This window comes from Paramormyrops kingsleyae, chromosome 10, assembly GCF_048594095.1.
Source record: "Paramormyrops kingsleyae isolate MSU_618 chromosome 10, PKINGS_0.4, whole genome shotgun sequence".
NCBI classification, from domain to species: domain Eukaryota; kingdom Metazoa; phylum Chordata; class Actinopteri; order Osteoglossiformes; family Mormyridae; genus Paramormyrops; species Paramormyrops kingsleyae.
In genome coordinates, this window is record NC_132806.1 from 33058177 (window position 1) to 33078600 (window position 20424).

The 20424-nt window shown below is 46.9% G+C and overlaps 2 long non-coding RNA genes across 2 annotated transcripts in view; both read left to right on the plus strand.

The window, feature by feature from the left end:
• LOC111833363 (uncharacterized) overlaps window positions 1-19177 on the plus strand; it is a 29493-nt gene extending 10316 nt beyond the window's left edge. The window contains exons 2-4 of the long non-coding RNA XR_011993445.1: window positions 18395-18606; window positions 18723-18898; window positions 18990-19177. This is a non-coding gene — a long non-coding RNA (uncharacterized lncRNA). The remainder of the gene's footprint in view (window positions 1-18394; window positions 18607-18722; window positions 18899-18989) is intronic.
• A 126-nt stretch (window positions 19178-19303) lies between these two features.
• Window positions 19304-20269, plus strand: LOC111833354 (uncharacterized). Its single transcript, XR_002835741.2, has 2 exons — window positions 19304-19632; window positions 19764-20269. It is a non-coding gene; the product is annotated as an uncharacterized lncRNA (long non-coding RNA).
• Window positions 20270-20424: the final 155 nt, after the last annotated feature.

Sequence of the window (20424 nt, forward strand, 5' to 3'; positions counted from 1 at the left end):
AGCGTGGAGTCGGTGTATTTTAGCAGAGGTTAGGCGGGGATGGTGACAGAGCGTGGAGTCGGTGTATTTTAGCAGAGGTTAGGCGGGGATGGTGACAGAGCGTGGAGTCGGTGTATTTTAGCAGAGGTTAGGCGGGGATGGTGACAGAGCGTGGAGTCGGTGTATTTTAGCAGAGGTTAGGCGGGGATGGTGACAGAGCGTGGAGTCGGTGTATTTTAGCAGAGGTTAGGCGGGGATGGTGTCAGAGCGTGGAGTCGGTGTATTTTAGCAGAGGTTAGGCGGGGATGGTGACAGAGCGTGGAGTCGGTGTATTTTAGCAGAGGTTAGGTGGGGATGGTGACAGAGCGTGGAGTCGGTGTATTTTAGCAGAGGTTAGGCGGGGATGGTGTCAGAGCGTGGAGTCGGTGTATTTTAGCAGAGGTTAGGCGGGGATGGTGACAGAGCGTGGAGTCGGTGTATTTTAGCAGAGGTTAGGCGGGGATGGTGACAGAGCGTGCAGTCGGTGTATTTTAGCAGAGGTTAGGTGGGGATGTTGTCAGAGCGTGGAGTCGGTGTATTTTAGCAGAGGTTAGGTGGGGATGGTGTCAGAGCGTGGAGTCGGTGTATTTTAGCAGAGGTTAGGCGGGGATGGTGTCAGAGCGTGGAGTCGGTGTATTTTAGCAGAGGTTAGGCGGGGATGGTGACAGAGCGTGCAGTCGGTGTATTTTAGCAGAGGTTAGGCGGGGATGGTGTCAGAGCGTGGAGTCGGTGTATTTTAGCAGAGGTTAGGCGGGGATGGTGACAGAGCGTGGAGTCGGTGTATTTTAGCAAAGGTTAGGTGGGGATGGTGACAGAGCGTGGAGTCGGTGTATTTTAGCAGAGGTTAGGTGGGGATGGTGTCAGAGCGTGGAGTCGGTGTATTTTAGCAGAGGTTAGGTGGGGATGGTGACAGAGCGTGGAGTCGGTGTATTTTAGCAGAGGTTAGGTGGGGATGGTGACAGAGCGTGGAGTCGGTGTATTTTAGCAGAGGTTAGGAGGGGATGGTGACAGAGCGTGGAGTCGGTGTATTTTAGCAGAGGTTAGGTGGGGATGGTGACAGAGTTTGAAGTCGGTGTATTTTAGCAGAGGTTAGGTGGGGATGGTGTCAGAGCGTGGAGTCGGTGTATTTTAGCAGAGGTTAGGCGGGGATGGTGACAGAGCGTGGAGTCGGTGTATTTTAGCAAAGGTTAGGTGGGGATGGTGACAGAGCGTGGAGTCGGTGTATTTTAGCAGAGGTTAGGAGGGGATGGTGTCAGAGCGTGGAGTCGGTGTATTTTAGCAGAGGTTAGGAGGGGATGGTGTCAGAGCGTGGAGTCGGTGTATTTTAGCAGAGGTTAGGTGGGGATGGTGACAGAGCGTGGAGTCGGTGTATTTTAGCAGAGGTTAGGTGGGGATGGTGACAGAGCGTGGAGTCGGTGTATTTTAGCAGAGGTTAGGAGGGGATGGTGACAGAGCGTGGAGTCGGTGTATTTTAGCAGAGGTTAGGTGGGGATGGTGACAGAGTTTAAAGTCGGTGTATTTTAGCAGAGGTTAGGTGGGGATGGTGTCAGAGCGTGGAGTCGGTGTATTTTAGCAGAGGTTAGGTGGGGATGGTGACAGAGCGTGGAGTCGGTGTATTTTAGCAGAGGTTAGGTGGGGATGGTGACAGAGCGTGGAGTCGGTGTATTTTAGCAGAGGTTTGGTGGCGATGGTGACAGAGCGTGGAGTCGGTGTATTTTAGCAGAGGTTAGGTGGGGATGGTGACAGAGCGTGGAGTCGGTGTAATTTAGCAGAGGTTAGGCGGGGATGGTGACAGAGCGTGGAGTCGGTGTATTTTAGCAGAGGTTAGGCGGGGATGGTGACAGAGCGTGGAGTCGGTGTATTTTAGCAGAGGTTTGGTGGCGATGGTGACAGAGCGTGGAGTCGGTGTATTTTAGCAGAGGTTAGGTGGGGATGGTGACAGAGTTTGAAGTCGGTGTATTTTAGCAGAGGTTAGGGGGGGATGGTGACAGAGCGTGGAGTCGGTGTATTTTAGCAGAGGTTTGGTGGCGATGGTGACAGAGCGTGGAGTCGGTGTATTTTAGCAGAGGTTAGGTGGGGATGGTGACAGAGCGTGGAGTCGGTGTATTTTAGCAGAGGTTAGGCGGGGATGGTGTCAGAGCGTGGAGTCGGTGTATTTTAGCAGAGGTTAGGTGGGGAAGGTGTCAGAGCGTGGAGTTGGTGTATTTTAGCAGAGGTTAGGTGGGGAAGGTGTCAGAGCGTGGAGTTGGTGTATTTTAGCAGAGGTTAGGTGGGGAAGGTGTCAGAGCGTGGAGTCGGTGTATTTTAGCAGAGGTTAGGTGGGGAAGGTGTCAGAGCGTGGAGTTGGTGTATTTTAGCAGAGGTTAGGTGGGGATGGTGACAGAGCGTGGAGTCGGTGTATTTTAGCAGAGGTTAGGTGGGGATGGTGTCAGAGCGTGGAGTCGGTGTATTTTAGCAGAGGTTAGGTGGGGATGGTGACAGAGCGTGGAGTCGGTGTATTTTAGCAGAGGTTAGGTGGGGATGGTGTCAGAGCGTGGAGTCGGTGTATTTTAGCAGAGGTTAGGTGGGGATGGTGACAGAGCGTGTAGTCGGTGTATTTTAGCAGAGGTTAGGTGGCGATGGTGTCAGAACGTGGAGTCGGTGTAATTTAGCAGAGGTTAGGCGGGGATGGTGACAGAGCGTGGAGTCGGTGTATTTTAGCAGAGGTTAGGCGGGGATGGTGTCAGAGCGTGGAGTCGGTGTATTTTAGCAGAGGTTAGGCGGGGATGGTGACAGAGCGTGGAGTCGGTGTATTTTAGCAGAGGTTAGGCGGGGATGGTGACAGAGCGTGGAGTCGGTGTATTTTAGCAGAGGTTAGGCGGGGATGGTGACAGAGCGTGGAGTCGGTGTATTTTAGCAGAGGTTAGGTGAGGATGGTGACAGAGCGTGGAGTCGGTGTATTTTAGCAGAGGTTAGGCGGGGATGGTGACAGAGCGTGGAGTCGGTGTATTTTAGCAGAGGTTAGGCGGGGATGGTGACAGAGCGTGGAGTCGGTGTATTTTAGCAGAGGTTAGGTGAGGATGGTGACAGAGCGTGGAGTCGGTGTATTTTAGCAGAGGTTAGGCGAGGATGGTGACAGAGCGTGGAGTCGGTGTATATTAGCAGAGGTTAGGTGGGGATGGTGACAGAGCGTGGAGTCGGTGTATTTTAGCAGAGGTTAGGCGAGGATGGTGACAGAGCGTGGAGTCGGTGTATATTAGCAGAGGTTAGGTGGGGATGGTGACAGAGCGTGGAGTCGGTGTATTTTAGCAGAGGTTAGGCGGGGATGGTGTCAGAGCGTGGAGTCGGTGTATTTTAGCAGAGGTTAGGCGGGGATGGTGTCAGAGCGTGGAGTCGGTGTATTTTAGCAGAGGTTAGGCGAGGATGGTGACAGAGCGTGGAGTCGGTGTATTTTAGCAGAGGTTAGGTGGCGATGGTGTCAGAGCGTGGAGTCGGTGTATTTTAGCAGAGGTTAGGTGGCGATGGTGTCAGAGCGTGGAGTCGGTGTATTTTAGCAGCGGTTAGGCGAGGATGGTGACAGAGCGTGGAGTCGGTGTATTTTAGCAGAGGTTAGGTGGCGATGGTGTCAGAGCGTGGAGTCGGTGTATTTTAGCAGAGGTTAGGTGGCGATGGTGACAGAGCGTGGAGTCGGTGTATTTTAGCAGAGGTTAGGTGGCGATGGTGACAGAGCGTGGAGTCGGTGTATTTTAGCAGAGGTTAGGAGGGGATGGTGACAGAGCGTGGAGTCGGTGTATTTTAGCAGAGGTTAGGCGAGGATGGTGACAGAGCGTGGAGTCGGTGTATTTTAGCAGAGGTTAGGCGGGTATGGTGACAGAGCGTGGAGTCGGTGTATTTTAGCAGAGGTTAGGCGGGGATGGTGACAGAGCGTGGAGTCGGTGTAATTTAGCAGAGGTTAGGAGGGGATGGTGACAGAGCGTGGAGTCGGTGTATTTTAGCAGAGGTTAGGCGGGGATGGTGACAGAGCGTGGAGTCAGTGTATTTTAGCAGAGGTTAGGCGGGGATGGTGACAGAGCGTGGAGTCGGTGTATTTTAGCAGAGGTTAGGCGGGGATGGTGACAGAGCGTGGAGTCGGTGTATTTTAGCAGAGGTTAGGCGGGGATGGTGACAGAGCGTGGAGTCGGTGTATTTTAGCAGAGGTTAGGCGGGGATGGTGACAGAGCGTGGAGTCGGTGTATTTTAGCAGAGGTTAGGCGGGGATGGTGACAGAGCGTGGAGTCGGTGTATTTTAGCAGAGGTTAGGTGAGGATGGTGACAGAGCGTGGAGTCGGTGTATTTTAGCAGAGGTTAGGCGAGGATGGTGACAGAGCGTGGAGTCGGTGTATATTAGCAGAGGTTAGGCGGGGATGGTGACAGAGCGTGGAGTCGGTGTATTTTAGCAGAGGTTAGGCGGGGATGGTGACAGAGCGTGGAGTCGGTGTATTTTAGCAGAGGTTAGGCGAGGATGGTGACAGAGCGTGGAGTCGGTGTATTTTAGCAGAGGTTAGGCGAGGATGGTGACAGAGCGTGGAGTCGGTGTATTTTAGCAGAGGTTAGGCGAGGATGGTGACAGAGCGTGGAGTCGGTGTATTTTAGCAGAGGTTAGGCGGGGATGGTGACAGAGCGTGGAGTCGGTGTATTTTAGCAGAGGTTAGGCGAGGATGGTGACAGAGCGTGGAGTCGGTGTATTTTAGCAGAGGTTAGGCGAGGATGGTGACAGAGCGTGGAGTCGGTGTATTTTAGCAGAGGTTAGGCGGGGATGGTGACAGAGCGTGGAGTCGGTGTATTTTAGCAGAGGTTAGGCGGGGATGGTGACAGAGCGTGGAGTCGGTGTATTTTAGCAGAGGTTAGGTGGCGATGGTGTCAGAGCGTGGAGTCGGTGTATTTTAGCAGAGGTTAGGTGGCGATGGTGACAGAGCGTGGAGTCGGTGTATTTTAGCAGAGGTTAGGAGGGGATGGTGACAGAGCGTGGAGTCGGTGTATTTTAGCAGAGGTTAGGCGGGGATGGTGTCAGAGCGTGGAGTAGGTGTATTTTAGCAGAGGTTAGGCGAGGATGGTGACAGAGCGTGGAGTCGGTGTATTTTAGCAGAGGTTAGGTGGGGATGGTGTCAGAGCGTGGAGTCGGTGTATTTTAGCAGAGGTTAGGTGGGGATGGTGACAGAGCGTGGAGTCGGTGTATTTTAGCAGAGGTTAGGTGGGGATGGTGTCAGAGCGTGGAGTCGGTGTATTTTAGCAGAGGTTAGGAGGGGATGGTGTCAGAGCGTGGAGTCGGTGTATTTTAGCAGAGGTTAGGTGGGGATGGTGACAGAGCGTGGAGTCGGTGTATTTTAGCAGAGGTTAGGAGGGGATGGTGTCAGAGCGTGGAGTCGGTGTATTTTAGCAGAGGTTAGGTGGGGATGGTGACAGAGCGTGGAGTCGGTGTATTTTAGCAGAGGTTAGGTGGGGATGGTGACAGAGCGTGGAGTCGGTGTATTTTAGCAGAGGTTAGGTGGGGATGGTGTCAGAGCGTGGAGTCGGTGTATTTTAGCAGAGGTTAGGCGGGGATGGTGACAGAGCGTGGAGTCGGTGTATTTTAGCAGAGGTTAGGTGGGGATGGTGTCAGAGCGTGGAGTCGGTGTATTTTAGCAGAGGTTAGGTGGCGATGGTGACAGAGCGTGGAGTCGGTGTATTTTAGCAGAGGTTAGGTGGGGATGGTGACAGAGCGTGGAGTCGGTGTATTTTAGCAGAGGTTAGGCGGGGATGGTGACAGAGCGTGGAGTAGGTGTATTTTAGCAGAGGTTAGGCGAGGATGGTGACAGAGCGTGGAGTCGGTGTATTTTAGCAGAGGTTAGGTGGGGATGGTGTCAGAGCGTGGAGTCGGTGTATTTTAGCAGAGGTTAGGTGGGGATGGTGACAGAGCGTGGAGTCGGTGTATTTTAGCAGAGGTTAGGTGGGGATGGTGTCAGAGCGTGGAGTCGGTGTATTTTAGCAGAGGTTAGGAGGGGATGGTGTCAGAGCGTGGAGTCGGTGTATTTTAGCAGAGGTTAGGCGGGGATGGTGACAGAGCGTGGAGTCGGTGTATTTTAGCAGAGGTTAGGCGGGGATGGTGACAGAGCGTGGAGTCGGTGTATTTTAGCAGAGGTTAGGTGAGGATGGTGACAGAGCGTGGAGTCGGTGTATTTTAGCAGAGGTTAGGCGAGGATGGTGACAGAGCGTGGAGTCGGTGTATTTTAGCAGAGGTTAGGCGAGGATGGTGACAGAGCGTGGAGTCGGTGTATATTAGCAGAGGTTAGGCGGGGATGGTGACAGAGCGTGGAGTCGGTGTATTTTAGCAGAGGTTAGGCGGGGATGGTGACAGAGCGTGGAGTCGGTGTATTTTAGCAGAGGTTAGGTGGGGATGGTGACAGAGCGTGGAGTCGGTGTATTTTAGCAGAGGTTAGGCGGGGATGGTGACAGAGCGTGGAGTCGGTGTATTTTAGCAGAGGTTAGGTGAGGATGGTGACAGAGCGTGGAGTCGGTGTATTTTAGCAGAGGTTAGGCGGGGATGGTGACAGAGCGTGGAGTCGGTGTATTTTAGCAGAGGTTAGGCGGGGATGGTGACAGAGCGTGGAGTCGGTGTATTTTAGCAGAGGTTAGGTGAGGATGGTGACAGAGCGTGGAGTCGGTGTATTTTAGCAGAGGTTAGGCGAGGATGGTGACAGAGCGTGGAGTCGGTGTATATTAGCAGAGGTTAGGTGGGGATGGTGACAGAGCGTGGAGTCGGTGTATTTTAGCAGAGGTTAGGCGAGGATGGTGACAGAGCGTGGAGTCGGTGTATATTAGCAGAGGTTAGGTGGGGATGGTGACAGAGCGTGGAGTCGGTGTATTTTAGCAGAGGTTAGGCGGGGATGGTGTCAGAGCGTGGAGTCGGTGTATTTTAGCAGAGGTTAGGCGAGGATGGTGACAGAGCGTGGAGTCGGTGTATTTTAGCAGAGGTTAGGTGGCGATGGTGTCAGAGCGTGGAGTCGGTGTATTTTAGCAGAGGTTAGGTGGCGATGGTGTCAGAGCGTGGAGTCGGTGTATTTTAGCAGCGGTTAGGCGGCGATGGTGACAGAGCGTGGAGTCGGTGTATTTTAGCAGAGGTTAGGTGGCGATGGTGTCAGAGCGTGGAGTCGGTGTATTTTAGCAGAGGTTAGGTGGCGATGGTGACAGAGCGTGGAGTCGGTGTATTTTAGCAGAGGTTAGGTGGCGATGGTGACAGAGCGTGGAGTCGGTGTATTTTAGCAGAGGTTAGGAGGGGATGGTGACAGAGCGTGGAGTCGGTGTATTTTAGCAGAGGTTAGGCGAGGATGGTGACAGAGCGTGGAGTCGGTGTATTTTAGCAGAGGTTAGGCAGGTATGGTGACAGAGCGTGGAGTCGGTGTATTTTAGCAGAGGTTAGGCGGGGATGGTGACAGAGCGTGGAGTCGGTGTAATTTAGCAGAGGTTAGGAGGGGATGGTGACAGAGCGTGGAGTCGGTGTATTTTAGCAGAGGTTAGGCGGGGATGGTGACAGAGCGTGGAGTCGGTGTATTTTAGCAGAGGTTAGGCGGGGATGGTGTCAGAGCGTGGAGTCGGTGTATTTTAGCAGAGGTTAGGCGGGGATGGTGACAGAGCGTGGAGTCGGTGTATTTTAGCAGAGGTTAGGCGGGGATGGTGACAGAGCGTGGAGTCGGTGTATTTTAGCAGAGGTTAGGCGGGAATGGTGACAGAGCGTGGAGTCGGTGTATTTTAGCAGAGGTTAGGCGGGGATGGTGACAGAGCGTGGAGTCGGTGTATTTTAGCAGAGGTTAGGCGGGGATGGTGACAGAGCGTGGAGTCGGTGTATTTTAGCAGAGGTTAGGTGAGGATGGTGACAGAGCGTGGAGTCGGTGTATTTTAGCAGAGGTTAGGCGAGGATGGTGACAGAGCGTGGAGTCGGTGTATTTTAGCAGAGGTTAGGCGAGGATGGTGACAGAGCGTGGAGTCGGTGTATATTAGCAGAGGTTAGGCGGGGATGGTGACAGAGCGTGGAGTCGGTGTATTTTAGCAGAGGTTAGGCGGGGATGGTGACAGAGCGTGGAGTCGGTGTATTTTAGCAGAGGTTAGGCGAGGATGGTGACAGAGCGTGGAGTCGGTGTATTTTAGCAGAGGTTAGGCGAGGATGGTGACAGAGCGTGGAGTCGGTGTATTTTAGCAGAGGTTAGGCGGGGATGGTGACAGAGCGTGGAGTCGGTGTATTTTAGCAGAGGTTAGGCGGGGATGGTGACAGAGCGTGGAGTCGGTGTATTTTAGCAGAGGTTAGGCGGGGATGGTGACAGAGCGTGGAGTCGGTGTATTTTAGCAGAGGTTAGGCGGGGATGGTGACAGAGCGTGGAGTCGGTGTATTTTAGCAGAGGTTAGGCGGGGATGGTGACAGAGCGTGGAGTCGGTGTATTTTAGCAGAGGTTAGGTGGGGATGGTGTCAGAGCGTGGAGTCGGTGTATTTTAGCAGAGGTTAGGTGGGGATGGTGACAGAGCGTGGAGTCGGTGTATTTTAGCAGAGGTTAGGCGGGGATGGTGACAGAGCGTGGAGTCGGTGTATTTTAGCAGAGGTTAGGCGGGGATGGTGACAGAGCGTGGAGTCGGTGTATTTTAGCAGAGGTTAGGTCGGGATGGTGACAGAGCGTGGAGTCGGTGTATTTTAGCAGAGGTTAGGTGGGGATGGTGACAGAGCGTGGAGTCGGTGTATTTTAGCAGAGGTTAGGTGGGGATGGTGACAGAGCGTGGAGTCGGTGTATTTTAGCAGAGGTTAGGTGGGGATGGTGTCAGAGCGTGGAGTCGGTGTACTTTTCCCTTGTGTGCTCACATACAGCAGATATCAAATGCAGGTTAAATGCTCTTTCCACACGGCTTCTAAAAGCTAGAAATCTATCACCTGCCTTTTTTTCATTGCCAGCTTTGGTTGACTTATCTACCATAATACCACCGGTTTGTCTACTTTAAGCTTTCTTGAGAGTTATTTTAATGATGTTTTTCCGAAGAGGAACTTTCCCGATCCTTGGTCATAAGCCAAACATTTGCCGGGGAGCACAATGGAAGCAGCTAATTACCTTTTCGGACATGGTGGGGATAGAATGTGTCTGTTAACCGAATAGAGCGACTTTCAGGGCAATCTTTAAACAGCCGCCGTTCTTCACGCTGGGAAGCTGAGTGTACTGGGACCAGTCTTCTGGTCCCAGTATGCTAATTAAAGACGCTCTTTTTCTGTTTAAAAAAGCTCATAATCACACCTTTAAGAGCACTAATAACAAAAATATCCCTCTGTCTGCCCGTTCGTCTTCACCAGCCCTTACGCACTACAATTTTGCAATGAAACATGAATACCCTTATCCCATTTTTTTGCCAAACAGTTTTGTAATTTTTATTCATTCCCTTTCGCCATCACCAGCACTAGGCTCTCAGCTTTCAGTAGCAATGTAACCCAGCTGTGTGAGGTTCCTCCTGGGGGTGTGTGTGCCCCAGCCACGCTCTTTGGGGGAGGGGGCACCATTAATAACATTAATTGGAAGGTGGGAGTCGCTCATGGCACATCCGAAACTTGCCAGCTCCATTCCGGCAGAGACGACAGGGGGCAGCACAGTGAAAAAAAAAAACATTCATTATTCAGGGAGGGGGCACCGCTCACACATATCAGTAATGGCATAAATATTGTCTCTGTTAAGTATGACTAATCACACTAATCCTTAAATCAGTAACCATACAATCTGAAGCAGCCCACAAGTAAATGAAGCTGCATGATCGAAGCTAATGCTAATAGCTTACTTTTCATTTATTATTTACTGCAAACGGCTGGTCATACAGGCCCTGGACGTGCAGCTACTCCATCCCTACTCACTGGCAGATTCATGCTGCTGGGATCAGAACAGTAGCTCATCTCCATCCCCGCTTGTGGGAGGGAAATGGCCCCACTGGCTCGGCTGTGGGCCAGTAGCTCGCAGAAGAGCTCGCAGTCCGTTTATGGATTCCCGGCATCATCCACACCAGCGCAGCTGTGCCGTCACACCTGCCAGTGAGGACTCAGGACGAGCCCCCAGGACTTCCGCTGCTATCTGTCAATCAGCCGTCAGCTCCAGCGACAATGTCCACACCTTGCACGTCCTTTGAAAGGCAAACAGAGTCAGGCTTTCTGACCAATCAGGGCCTGCCTGGGTCACTGACCACTAGCAGGTATGCAGACTGTCAGTGTAGTTTCACATGGATCAGTAGTCGTCGAGTCTATGGGCTGCACCATCAGACACAAATGGAGGGCAGCTGAAGAAGAGGATGGCTCTACATTCAACACATACGTCCCACTAACAGAGAAACATCCTGTTGCAAAGGTGTCCAGACCTTTGGAGTGCTGAAAATGAATGGAGATTTTGTGATAAACGCTCAGAAAATCAGTGATGCGTTGCATCTTGAATAACTTCAGATTAAAATGATGATTTTTGTCTCAAACAATGGCAGATGAAGGGACATGAGCCAGCTCTTTGGGTGTACCTGGGCCCTAAAACAAGCCGGACAAAAGGATTTCGCAGGGTGATTTAGAGCCAGGCTCCTGTGATTAAATCTGGGAGAAGGATCTGTCACGACCGTGAAACGAATGTCACAGTGATACAGAAACAAATTTGCTGGCTTTTGAAACATGCTGTGTGGCAGCAGGAGCGAACATGGCAGCTCAGAACCCTTCAGATACAGCAAAGCTAGACTGGAACGCGGGCTGCAGAAATGCAGACACACCAAGGGAATTTTCACTTTGGTTACTTTGAAGGAGATGCTGTACTGGGGTTTGGCCAGTTTGAAGGAGGAGCTACACTGGGGTTTGGCCAGTTTGGAGGAGGTGCTGAAATTGGGTTTGGCCAGTTTGAGGGAGGAGCTACACTGGGGTTTGGCCAGTTTGAAGGAGGTGCTGAACTGGGGTTTGGCCAGTTTGAGGGAGGAGCCGTACTGGGGTTTGGCCAGTTTGAAGGAGGAGCTACACTGGGGTTTGGTCAGTTTGGAGGAGGTGCTGAACTGGGGTTTGGCCAGTTTGAGGGAGGAGCTACACTGGGATTTGGCCAGTTTGAAGGAGGTGCTGAACTGGGGTTTGGCCAGTTTGAGGGAGGAGCCGTACTGGGGTTTGGCCAGTTTGAATGAGGAGCTACACTGGGGTTTGGCCATTATGAAGGAGGTGCAGGACTAAGATTTGAAGGAAGAGTACAGCCTGGAGTTTCTTTTTGACTATAAATCTCATGAAGAAGCTCAGCTAGATTTGTTTTGTGCAGTTGAGGGCTTCTGCAACTTCTTCTCTATGTCACCTGACCTCCATAAATAAGTAAATTCATGGAGCCCGGGACTGTTGTTGGCTGTGCTTGTGTGCTTTGTAATAGCTAATCTATAGAACTGAATCGATATCCAAATATACCAGCAGCCCCTTCAGGGAGTCTCTCTGCTCTTCCGCAAGTAACTAAGCATATCAGAGAGTGAATCATAATGAATACTGTGAAATGATGCTGGTATGAGATATTAAAAGGAAGACTGAATACAAACTAAACATGTTTGGTTTAGTTCCTTTCCTGATTTGACAATTGCTTTTAAAATCGGATTTTAAAATCGGATTTTGGAATCTGTAACATGGTCTTGGATGAAAATAAAAAGTATGAGCCAAGTATGAGGGTAAGATTGCCACATGGATTGTTCAGTGTGCACAGACAGCAGCCATGTGAAGCCAGCGTCTGGCGGAGGGAGCCCAGCTTCCGGAAGAAGCCGTCCTGGTGAGATGCCAATTCTGCTGCAGCTGCTCCTGTCCCATCCTCACTCCTGTGTGTGGGGGGGGGCTTTACGTTCTGACATCAGCCGAAACCACGTGGCCACCAGGCAGTGCATTGGCATCACTGTTATGAAGCATTAACGCTGCAGACACTATGAGCAATTTGGAGACCTCGTTTGACCAATCACATGCTTTTGGGCTGGGGACGAAGCTGTATTAAATGGAGCAAATTCAGCTCAAATTGGGGGCGACAGGAACCCCACTGCACCCATTACTATCATAAGGGTTCAACCTTGATGCAGTATAACCACATAAACTGCACAGCGCTATCATTTCCTGACATTCCAGCATCTTTTCATGTCAAAATGTGTCAGCACAAATACAACTGTCCATGTCGCGCAGACGTCTACGTGAACCAAAGATTGTGAGGGACCACAGAGAAACTTCAGCGTGACCTAATCACTCATCAAAACAGTACCGTTAAAATACCCATATCAAATGAGCCGGGGCAACGCAAAATTAAATATCACTGCAACTTCACTGCATTGTTTCACACTCTTCCTGTGCAACCTACAGCTGTACTATATATATACTATAGCGTGTAGCGTCTTTTCTGGATGTAGTTTAATAACAAGTTTGATTGCCTCTTTTAAAAAGGAAAAAGACAGATGCTCTTATCATTCACATGACGACGAGCAGGCCAAGGAATACACCCCCCCCCCCCCCCTCTCTGACCCCAGGGTCATCTTCTGCTCATGATCTTCCTGGATTGCCTCAGCATGCTTAAAGCCCCACCCCCCCCACCCGGTCTGCCTCCACAGTTGTCGCTCCTTATACAGAAGCTGCACTGCCTGCTTACACAGATAAGCCTCTTAGTCAAACCCTTTCCTCACTGTAAGAAATGCAGCTGTCATTCCCCTCAGTACAAAAAAAATGTTAAAAATAGCATGTTTGTCATTCTTTCTGACGGAGTATCTCTGGAATCGAGTTGTGGGGCAGCATGGTGGTTAGCATTGTCGCTTTACACCTCTGGGACCAGTAGGTCCATGTATGTGGAGTTTGCATGTTCTCCCTGTGTCATGGTGGGGTTTCCTCTGGGTACTCCGGTCCCCCCCCCCACAGTCCAAAAACACATTGGAGTTACCAGATTGTGAGCGTGCCTTGTGATGGGTTGGTGACCCATCCTGGGATGTTTGCTGTGATGTGATGGGTTGGTGCCCCATCCTGGGATGTTTGCTGTGATGTGATGGGTTGGTGCCCCATCCTGGGATGTTTGCTGTGATGTGATGGGTTGGTGCCCCATCCAGGGATGTTTGCTGTGATGTGATGGGTTGGTGCCCCATCCAGGGATGTTTGCTGTGATGTGATGAGTTGGTGCCCCATCCTGGGATGTTTGCTGTGATGTGATGGGTTGGTGCCCCATCCTGGGATGTTTGCTGCCTTACACCAATAGGCTCCAGACCCCCCATGCAGTTACTGAAGATGGATGGATCCAGCTGTGGTCAAGCTGTATGTAGCTGTATGTCTCATTGGTGGGCAGGGGGGGGTCAGTGTTACAAATGACTCATCGCTTTCTATCAAGCATCCCTGCAGCCTCTGCTGCATTTCTTAGGTTGTCACATTATGACGACCAAACTGAAGATAGTACTGGAAGAAAAGCCAGTGTCTGTTTCTGATGCATATGATGAGAAGTGAGCAGATCTCCAGCTGAAGACTTAATGAGTGTCGGTGATCGTGCTTCCAGAAGGTCATGAAAATACGAATCATATTCCGTTGATTAAAAGCGGATAATATGCGTCCTTATAAACAGAAGCTTTGACTGAAAGAGATGCTTCCTACTGTGTTTATCTGAAGGGTTGCTCAAAAATCATGCTGAGTCAAACGGCCTTTATAGAATTTAATAAAGACTGGGTGTGTTTTACAGCTAACAAAACAGTCTGGAACAAAACATTGACTTTCTATTTTAATGGTGAGTGAGAGTCATAAAAAATCTAAGGCACCGATACGTCCCCAGAACATAATGGCATCCGATAGTCATTATTGCATCAAAATCTAATAAAAGCTGCAGTACGGTCAAACTTTTTCCAAGATCATTAAAGTCTAATCAGCTTAGATTAAAGCAAAAGATGTGTAACTGGCGGCTGTGAGCTTGTCAATAGAGAGTCTGCATTGCATCAGTAACACTCAGGTGTCCATGGAAATCTCCATTATAAAGGAGCGACTTTTCAGTGAGAAGGCCTGAATTTCATCTGTAAATGGAAAGAGCAGGTATTAAACAAAAACTAAGGTAACACTTCATTTATGTTCATTTATACCATTTGTATAAGCCTTTAAATAAACATTAACTAATCACAAAACCTCAATAACAAATTCATAAGCCTAGTTAAGGGCTAACCAATCATTTGCGAAACCTTAATAAACATTTGTAAATGAAGGGGGGAAATGATCATAAACGAATCATTACTAAATGATTACTACACCTGTATTTATTGATGAACAAATTCTTTACAAATTCTTAATCATTTGTAATCATTTAGTAATAATTAATGATTATTGATTAATTAGTAATGATTAATTTATTGATAATTTGGGTATGACTTTCTATGAATGTCCTGTCTATAAGAATCTATGAACACATTCATAACACATTATCTCCATGTGTATAATGCACTATCGTTACCTTCAAAATGCAGTGCAAAGCACACTTAATGCTTATACTGACCATTGTAATGCATTATGAAGGTATCTAGAGTGAATTATAGAAGCAAACTTCAATGGAGCTTACGAAGTATTATAATCAATGCTATAATGCCCTATGACTGCCAATAGATGATGCTGTAATGCTTTACTAATTCTTATACCAAACATTATAATGCATTATGAAGCTTTCTGTAATGCATTATATATGACAGCTTTATGTAAAGTGTTCAAATCTTTTTAATAATTTACAAATGTTTAAGGTTTTGCAAATGATTTGTTAGCCCTTAATTACATGCTTATAAATGTCTTATTAAGAATTTGTAAATGATTTGTTCATTACTAACTACAGGCTTATAAATGTCTTATTAAGGTGGTGTAAATGATTGATTAATGTTTAAAGGCTTGTATATGTGGTATAACTGAATATTATTGTAAAGTGTTACCAAAATTAATTTGGAGTACAGCTGCCCACTTGATCGAGAATTCAGGACACAATCTTGTGCAACGCATAACCCCCAGACCTGCAGTGAGGAGATATTTACAGAGAGCTGAGATTTTCTTCTTGATGAATCTGCATATCTCTCCCGGCCCCTTCCAAGTCAGTCCTGATTACAGCCTTTCATGTTACTATTATAAACTCATTCACTGACAATTACATTGTCTTGTGTTAAGAAAAAAAATCCAGTGTGTCAGACAGAGAGCTCAGTGACATATTAAAGTGAATTCTAGACACTGAATCAACTAAATATAAATTAAGCACCAGAACAAGTTTTATAACAGAGGGGAGGTGAGATTCATTGACTTTTATACTTTGACATTTCATAGATGAATTGTCATGATAATATAAATGTGTCTTATTTAAACCTTCTTATTTGAATGTATTAATTGAGCAGATTTGCTCAGCTGTGCACATGAGGTTGCAGGTGGTGAACCAGTCCAGCGTTTACTGTGGAGTCTGTCTGCGGGGATTTTCTCGGGGACCTTTGGTTATTTCTATAAAAGATGCACAGTCCACCTGAACGCCCTGTAATGGATGGAAGGATGGATGGAGATCGAAATATCAAGTATAATGTTGATGATATGCAAGGAACATCCTATTAAATTACACACAGTTCATCTGCAGCACACCCATGAAGAAGATGCTGCTTTTGACTCCTTAATAAGCTCTTTCGATTAGATAGATAGATAGATATATATATATATAGATAGATAGATAGATAGATTTCTTCTGTGCCAAGCCTGATTAAAAGTAATCTACACATGTACGCACATATACACACATACATACCTACACATGTACGCACATATACACACATACATACCTACACATGTAATAAATATATAAAAACCAACATCTAAAACAATAATGAAAATAAAAGCATCTCCTAAATCTTATTGCACGAATTGTCCCATTATTGCATATTTACTGCAGCTGAATGTAACACAGTGGGGGGGGGGGGGGGGCAGTGTTTAGATTTATTCAGCTCACTTATGGCCCTTGGAAAAAAGCTGTCCTTAAATCTGGAGGTGCGGACTTTGAGAGCTCTGTAGCGCCTCCCAGAAGGTAAGAGAGTAAACAGACGATGACAGGGGTGGGTTGTATCTTTCACGGAGTTAATAGCTCTACGGAGGCATCGGGTTCTGAAAGTGTCCTCCAGAGACGGCAGGGTGAGTCCGATGGTCCTTCCAATGATCTCCCATGTGTATTTAATTTGCATCAAAGTCCTGCTTCAACTTGAGGTCTAACAAACAGTAATGAAAAAGCAAGTGAAAATGTTCCAGCCCAGTTTTGGGAAGTATTCATCTATCAAGCCAGATCACTGTGTAAGTAAGTATTCCTGCCTGCATTTGATGTGTTTTTCAGGATAAAATGCAAAAAATTACAGCATAACAGCCTTTGTAATGTAATCATATAAACCAAGGTCTCCCAGATATTGTGTAATATTCAGGATTATCCACAGCATTCATTTGTCTTTTAAAATGGAATAATGCTCTTCCATTTATGACATCGTGCATAATTCTTTCCCCATAATGCACCCTGTATTTTTATATTATTGTCCCATAATGGAAGAATAATTCCTCCATTGTGAGGGAGATGATCATGAGTGAAAAATGTAAGATTTTAGGGGCGGTTACTCAAAACGATGGCCAAAGTGTAGGTGTGATACAAATGTTTTAGTGAAAGTAGTTTTACTGGTGTCATAGAATGGAGAAATTTGGCATAGAAATGTTCCTTAATATTTGGTGGATAAATTACCAAAATATGGGAATGAGAGATAATTAAAAACACAATTAAAACTAGGTGGAAGTCCAGTCACTGCAACGAACAGAAAACTTACTGAAAGGTAATAAAAACCTGAATGAGGTCACTCCCTGGGTGTGCACCATCAGCTGTCCAATCAGGACAGGGACTTGAGATTCAGAGAGTTCTAGAGACTGGAGAATATTTGGTGACCAGTCATCACTAATACTTATGAAACCTGAATCAAGGAGGGCAAGAGCTGGATCAGTAAACAGAGAAGCTGCATTACCTGAAGCAATATGTTTGCTCCTTTGGTGAGTACTTAGGGGGACACAAATACTTATTAGATACTCAGTTACTACTGAAGTACAAATCATGAATAAATATAGTAGCTACTTGTGTTGTTCCTCATTTGTTCCTTCAATAGTTCAAAAAGGCTTACAAAATTAACAGATATAGTAACAAATATAGCAACTGCTTGAGATAAAAGATGCGTGACGATTCATTCATGGTGAACAAACACAAAATGAGTATTTCATTTGTGTTATTCATTACTTGTTCCTTCAGTATTTCACAAAGGTTTATAATATAGATATAGTAACAAATACAGTAATTGCTTGACATAAAACATGTATCACAATTCATTAATGATGAACGAAACTGAGATCAGTGTGTAACAAAGACTTAGATTGTGGTTAATTAATACACATGTAATAGCATAATCCTATATTATTGGTGCTCCCTCAAGTAAAGTGTTACTAATCAGGTTACTCATTACAAAACAGGGTACAATCAAACAATACAAATGTAATATTGTTCTTTCAGTTTTATACTGGTTGTGCATTAAAACCAATAGATATTTGCACAATCTGAAAAACTTTATTCGGCAACCGTGTCAGTCGATCACCTGGAAGATCTCTACGAGACTTCAATTTCTTTTCACCTTTTTCTAAGTAAATATTTAATTTGCTCACTATTTGGGTTCAGGACAAAAACTGAAGGGCTTCATCCCTGTGAGGTCCCTGCCCTTCATGTCACTGCCCTGCTTGGCCAGCAGGTGTTGCTGGTCATCCAGTTCCCTCCTATCTTTGTACTAGACCCTTGTGTGTTTCCCTGGCTCCCAGGACCCCCATGTAGCTCAACGGGCTGACTGTGTGGTATAGAAGCTGTAACCCTGCAGTCATGGATTTGAGGCCAGCCTCCCCTATTTTGTTTGTTTATTGGGTTTCTGTTTTTCCTAGTGTTTAGTCCTTTGCTTCTCTGTTTTGGTGTATCCTTAGTTTGGTATTGATTTGTTTATGTTCTGTTTTACTTGTTTCTTGATTTCTCTCCTAGTGTAGTACCTCCCTGTTTTTCCTTAGTTCCAGGTCCTGTAAGTTCCGCTGTTTCAATTTATAGTTTTGTTCCTGGTCTTGCTTTGTTCTCTTACCTGTTCTTTAGACTTCATAGTTAGTCCTTGTTAGTTCATCATCATGGTTTAGTCTTATTTAGTTGTTTAACTCAGTATTTCCTTGTCGGTTTATGACAACGTGGGGTCCTTTGCTTTTGTATTATTGTTTTGTTAATAAATCCCATGTTTCTTAGAGCCTACATTCCACATGCGGCATGCCACGCCGCCATAACAGACCCCAGATCAGACGGCTGACTCCTGTCTGCCTGTGATACACTTTCAGATCAGAGACATGTCGTTGTGGCCTGGCTATGAGGAATGCCCTGCTCTTCTCTCACCTGAGAAAGTGAAACCTTCCCCAGGACACTGCACTGTGGAATTCAATTATGGACTCTGAGTAGCCGCTATTCAGTGTGCTGCTTTCAAACAACATGTAATGATAGAATTCCATCGGAAGATGAGAGGCATCCATGTCCAGAGAGAGAATTTCTCGAGGTAAGAGACAGCCAGGAGTGTCTGTATCCCTGCTGCAAGCAGCCAGACCTCTCACCACCTCTACAAAATCAAAAAAGCGCTTCCTCAATCAGTTCCCGTTCTTCCCAAATTAACAGGCCCCAACAGGATTCCTGTGGGGAGACAATTGATTGGAACATGTCACAGTCACCATGCAGACAAGCTGGCTGGAGATGTGATTAACGGGCAAACATCCCGTATGCTCGGCAGAAACGGTGCTCTGATCTTCTTCCTGTCATTGTCTACAAGCAAAATGTCTTCTTCATGTTTACTTGTGAGGCTTCCTAGTTTTCTCCTCTTTCCAAAAGCACTTAAAATACTTATGCTTTACAAGGTTTTCCTTAAAGTCACTTTCTTATTTGCAGATGATCCACCTCAGAAGAGCCCCACAGATGCCCGCACCTCCAACGGTGCCGTGAGCCTGTCCGGCCTGCAAAGCACTGCCACCTACATATCTCAGTGAACCGATGTACTGCAAACAGGAGCCTGAATACCACCCTGCTGAATACATATTTTACTCCACTTGCTAAAACTTCCTTTTTTACAAAGATAAATACATGCATAATTCTTTTAAGCTTTTTGACGCAGATACTTTGTACCTCAAATCATCTTGTGCAATACTAGAGGCTTATTTTTACACAACATGCTCACATGTTTACATTTTATGATGACATTATATTTATCATGACGTTTTGTGACGGCCTGCCTGAGCTCCTTTCTCCCAGCTGCCATTAGTGTCTCCCCTGACCCCCTCATTCAGTCACCACCCCTTCAGATTATTATTATTATTGTACTTTTATTTTAAACACATGTTGCACACTACACATTGCACTATATGCACATTGCACTGTATGTGGGTTAATTTCATGCTGTGTATAGGTATAGTGTTGTTCAGTATTGCATTTGTTGAATAGTCTTGTGTCTTTTCCTATTGTATATGTACAGTTTGATGTTACTTTTTGTGTACACTGCCGTAGCTCTTTTGGAATTTCCTTCGGGATCAATAAGGTACTACTACTACTAATATTAATACTATAGTGACATTTTATCATACTTTCAAAATTTTACTATCACATTATGAACTTCACATCTATAGGTGAATTCCAGAGAATGATCATTCTATCTTCTGTCCTGTTCAGGTTCTGACCTCCATGGAATATTAAAAGCACAAACTAGAAGAGAAAGCCGCTGAGCAGCTGACAATCAAACATCGTTCCAAGGTCAAAGTGGGCGTCGTGTCTTTCCAGCGAACACGCCATCATTCTTTTCATTAGTGACATTTCACAAAGCGGATGTAGCGGCAGAGTATGGGGACACCAGACCTTCCGGACAGACAAGGCTGGGAAGAATGAGCGCCTCATTCAGGCTAATTGTTTTATTCTTTATTGTATAAACGATTACAGCACTCACCCAAGCAAAATGGGAGACACTTGTCTTCATTTTCATTATATTCAACATACAAAAGAGACGTCCAAGACAAGCCACTCCATGCAGAATTGAGTGCTCACATCTCTTACATTTGAAATACTCCAGCTGAATCTTGCTGGGTTCATATTTACATAAACACGCAAAGCTTAGTCTCCTGTGTTTCTGCTAGCTTGTGGTACTGCTCCTTTGGAAAACAGTAAATAGAAGGACGGCCTGAGCAATATCTCTCTCCTTACCTTTTACTCTGTGATTCTGAGGACAGGCTCCGGTTCTGTCTCACGTCTGGGGAAAATGGACACATATATCTCTGACTAACTTTGCATGACACTAAAGACACTGAGCGGCATTGTCTGTCAGCAAAACCATGACTGA